Source organism: Neophocaena asiaeorientalis, unplaced genomic scaffold (assembly GCF_003031525.2).
Source record: "Neophocaena asiaeorientalis asiaeorientalis breed wild unplaced genomic scaffold, Neophocaena_asiaeorientalis_V1.1 scaffold1534, whole genome shotgun sequence".
NCBI classification, from domain to species: Eukaryota; Metazoa; Chordata; class Mammalia; order Artiodactyla; family Phocoenidae; genus Neophocaena; species Neophocaena asiaeorientalis.
Genome location: NW_020173917.1, coordinates 42,417 through 47,718, shown reverse-complemented (window position 1 = coordinate 47,718; position 5,302 = coordinate 42,417).

Genomic DNA, 5,302 nt, shown 5'->3' with positions numbered 1-5,302 from the left:
ACTATACAGGATTAAATATGGAAGAACAAGATATAATGACATGGATAGGTTGAAAAAACATACTATAGCTAGAGAAAATCAAATATACAATATGAAAAGTTAAAGCATTCATGCAACTTTTATAAAGTATATAATATACAGTTCTATAGGTAGTAAAAACTATGACTGGTAGGATACACACAAAATTCATGGTAGTGACAGGAATGCATCTAGGGACTTATTCTGTAATGTTCTATAATTTTTATAAATAGAAAATTTGAAGCAAAAAAAATCCAAAGTGAAAATAGGTTTGCATTCTTAACAATATTTCAGAGTACACTGAATCTATGAACTAAGAATAACCAACCATAAGGGAAAAATGTGAAATTAAGAACAATTTTGTAGAAATGAAAATTCGCAATTGTCAAATAAAAATATACTATGGGGGAAGCATAAACCAGATTGATGCATAATGAAATCACTGAAATAGAATACAAATTTGTTATATTTAATTCAGAACTCTGAAGAAAAGAATGAAGACATTACAATAAATAACCTCTAAAAGACACAGAACAGATTGTGGAAATCCAAATTAAACATAGTCTAAAACCCAGAAGGCAGAGAGGATATTAAAATTTTTAATGAAGTTAACAAAATAGTATTGAAGATAATCTTCCTGAGGTGAAAAAGATCCTATTATGATTAATAAAAGTGTGCACCATGCAATAGGTATATAATGAAAAGAAACCAAGATTTAGATTTATTTTGGAAAAAATCCTTGAATTTGAAAGCCTCTTTTTCTTTTGCAACAAGTGTTTAGTAGAAAAAAACAAGTCGATGGCAAATGATCAGATTCAGCTTTTTTTTCATTTTTGTATTTTTCTTTATAACACTAGAGAAACTAGTTCTACAGAAGGTTGAGAGAAAAATTTCTGTGAATGAGAAATTATATACAGAGCCAAGGTGGCACTTATGGGGACTTAGCAGCAGCAACAAGACTACTTTCTCAGATATCAAAGGGTGCAGAAAGAATGCCACCTGCATAATTTCCAGAACTATACCCCTCCCCTCAAACTGCTGGAACTTGAAGATTTGCTCCAGTTTTCTCAGGAATAATCAAAGTGGAAAACTCAAGATGAATTGTTTATAGAATAAAAGACCTGCTGTGAGCACTAAAACCAATTAAAATATAGACTTAAGTCTAAATAATTGTGGTAATAAAACCTAAAGCTATGCTAAAAATACCTCTTAGAAAATACAGTTCATAAAATACTGCTGGAACAGTAAGTAATCATCTGAATATAAAATTTCATAGTGAATAAAGAGAAATTGCCAAGGAATAAATCTTTCATCAGACATAATAGATATGGCTTCGTTGTTAAAATTATTATAATTAAATTTAAGTATATATTTGAATATTAAAGGCATCCCCTTGAATGAAAACAGGGTGTATACCTCCCAAATAAACTGAGAAAGGCATTTAATTTAATAAAATAGGAAAAAATGTCAATGACAAGTAAGCCATAAAAGAGCATAAAGCATCAAACAGGATGACAGAAGTAGCATTAAAATGGATTATTTCTAAGGGAAAAGAGTTTTTTTGTTTTTTTTTTTTTGCGGTATGCGGGCCTCTCACTGTTGTGGCTTCTCCTGTTGCGGACCACAGGCTCCGGACGCGCAGGCTCAGCGGCCATGGCTCACGGGCCCAGCCGCTCTGCGGCATGTGGGACCTTCCCGGACCGGGGCACGAACCCGTGTCCCCTGCATCGGCAGAGCAGACTCTCAACCACTGCGCCACCAGGGAAGCCCAACAGTTTCATTTTAGAGTGCAAGAAAATTCAATGAGCCTTCTAGATCCTGGAATCAGTAATTAGTCAGGAACATCTGCATTGGATTTTGCATGAGCAAGTATGTTACGCTTATTTGTTACTATTGTATCATCTAGCCTACTCATACATAAACCAGTATCTTGAAATGGAGTGCCCCTGTAACAACAACAAAAAAATGTCTTTGTTTTAACAGTTGGGTGCCAGGTAGCAAAGTAACAGATCAAAGAGGTTAGAAAGATGACAATTTATGGTATGCAGTGTAATTCTTTTCATAAAATTACCTGCAGTAACTTGGAGGTACAATCAGATCCATACTTGGCCAGCAGTCCTAGAGGAAAAGGTGGAATGAAACAGAAACTTCGTAGTGTGTGCTGGTGCTTATTGCCTGCAAAGCTTGGCAAGATAATATAAGAAAGAGATGAACTCAGAATATAGTCACTTGGCAAGCAGAAATTAAAGGAAATAGGAAGAGTTAAGGAATTGCAGGCTTTGCAGGTTTAGAAAAGGCCAAATGTTTTCCAGACCCCATATTTTAAGAGTTGGGAATAAAAAAGGTGTTGAGAGGATAAGATTTCAGTATCAGTTGAAAAAAGTGATTCACGACAATCAGATTCAAGGCATGGTTCCCCACCTCTTTTTACAGATAGCCTCAAGATAGCTACTATTAATGAGTGAGAGAGTGTGTGTTTTCATGTGTAAGGAAGCAAAATAAATCAAACTTGAGAATTATATCTAGGAAATGCTTGTTGGTGTGGTTACTGGCATATGGAAATGACTTGAAGTGAATAGAGCAAAATCCTTTAAAGCCTCTGATAATTTGAGAGTTGAGAGAACTTGCAGTCCCACCTTTCAGCATCTTTAGTTAGTTAGAGACAGCTGTGGAGCCACTAGTGACGGCCTATCCCCATGTATTTCAGATGTGACCAAGGAAGATAATATAAAAGAACTTCCTAGAAGGCAGAGCCCAGGCTCAGTGATAACCAACAAGGACTCCCTCCCAGTGAGTAGAATTAGGCCTTAATCAAGAGATTTCTCCCACCCACAGGATAGGGAGCCTTCATAATGCCCAAGTTTTAGGATTTCAGCCTTGCTATATACTAGTGACTGATGGGTATGTATCCCTTTATTCCTTTTTGTGAATGGAAATTCCTTTCTTCCTTCTTTGCTTGCTTGCTTCCTTCCTTCCCCCCCCCACCCCAATATCCTTTACTTGCTCCAGTATTATATTCTAGACGTGTGTGGTGGTGATGGACAGATAACTTTTCTTTAGTTCATAGGTCACCAAACCGAAAGCAATCACATCTAGTCCTAAGGGAGGGTACTGGGCACAACCTTGAGCGTCTGAAATTTAGCTGGATTCAGGAAGTGGCTGGGACTTTGGTTTGTCTTCATTAGGGGGCATTGAAAAAAAAAGTAAACATTTTAACTTCTCCCAGCAAGAGGAATGGGATGAAAGAAATAGGGTATTACAGCAGAGGGAATAATTAACTCTACCCAATGAGTTGGGGAAAGTTCCAGCACTAAGACTGGCCCTGCTCTCCATGTAACATCACTCCTCTTGAAGTTTCTGATCTTTCTCTTGATGTGAATAAATAGTGTTTCATGGAAAATGTTCTACTCATCATTTTCTTATTATGTTTTCTTTTAGCTTCTCATGAATACTTGGTTTTCAGAATTCCTCTTTTGATATTTTAATCAATTTTTTTCTATGTATATTTTCCATTTTCTGTCTCCATTTAGTTCAGTCTCTGGGCTGTAGTGATGTTAATCATATTGAGAATTTATAACATGGTAAGAAAACACACTGCAGGCACAAGAAGTGTTTTACCTTCCACTGCTAAACAGAGGAAACAGGTTGAATTTAAGTTGTCAGCAGGCAGAGATACCTATTTCATGTATAAGAGATGAGATAGTGCATTGCACGTCATAGGCAATGGAATGAAAATGTAACCTCTTGCAACTCAACTCCATGGATTCAAGTTTAGGCTTGTAAAATTACATTAAGGAACATGATACAAAAAGAAGAGTTTCCTAACAAGAAATATTTTGGCAACTGAGCTTAGAATTGGTCAATAGTATTAGAGAGTGAATGGTAAGTGAATTCCAAAGAAATTCTCCACAAATTATGATTGTACTCCTAACCAAATAATGAACTCATATGTACCTGACCTCGTAAGTCAATCACTGCTCCTTTGATTTGTGGTCATTGACAGGGCTCAGGCACTTATTAACTCACCACTTAAGACTGAGACGTTAATTTCTTTCCCCAGATCTCCTTCCAAATCGGTGAAACCCCCACTAGTGCCCCCTCCTTCCATCTGTCCCAAGAATGCCCCAGATTAACGTTGAGGGTTTTGGCTGATCTTTAGTGATTGCAGGAATGGAACAGAGAGAATGTGGAAATTACAGTGAATTTCAGGAAAGGATGTTAAAATATTTTATTTAAAAGCCAAAACTCCCCTGTTCTTCAGAATGTGTTCCAAATGTAAGATGTTATTATGACAGTGAATTGAATTGAACATAGTAAACCATTTACAATTTGTTGCTCTCTTGCGACTTCCATCAGTCTTGTACAGTTGGAAAAGAATGGAAGTTCTGAAACAGGTGCAATTGGTTTTATAAGCACTCAAGGTAAAATAGCAGAGCCTTGGCTATCCAAGCAGTCTCCTGTGTAGCTATTGTGCTGTTCAGATACTCTGTTTCTTTGAGATTCACTCTTGGTTGGTTGTGTGTTTATAGGAATGTATTTTCTTCTTCTAGGTTATCCAATTTGTTGCCATAAAACTGTTCATATTCTCTTATAATTCTTTTTTATTTCTGTTGCATCAGTTGCAATGTGCCCTCTTTCATTTCTTATTTTAGTTGAGTCTTCTCTCTTTTTATCTAGTTATTCTAGCTAAGAGTTTGTCAATTTTGTTTATCTCTTTTTTAAAAAATCACTCTTAGTTTCATTGATTTTTCCTATGGCTTTTCTAGTCTCTATTTCATTTGCCTTGGCTCTAATCTTTATTCTTTACTTCCTTCTGTTAGCTTTGGGTTCAGTTTATTTTTCTTTTTCCAGTTTCTTGAGGTGTAAAGTTATGTTGTCGATTTGAGATCTTTTTTAATGTATACATTTACAGGTCTAAACCTCCCTCTTACCTATAATTTTGATGCTTCCCATGTTTTTTTGGTATATTGTGTTTCCATTTTCATTTATCTTAAGTATTTTCTAATTTCCCTTGTGACTCCTTCTTTGGCCCACTGGTTGTTTAAAAGTGTGTTACTTAATTTTCCCATATTTGTAGATATTCCAGTTTTCCTTGTGCTATTTCTAGTTTCATTCCATTGTGATAAAAAAAATACTTTCTATGACTTCAGTCTTCATGAATTTCTAAAGATTTGTTTTTGTGGCCTAATATATGTCTATCCTGGAGAACATTTCATGTGCACTTGAGAAGATTGTATATTTTGCTGTTGCTGGTGGAGTGGTCTGTATGTGTCTGTTATGTCCA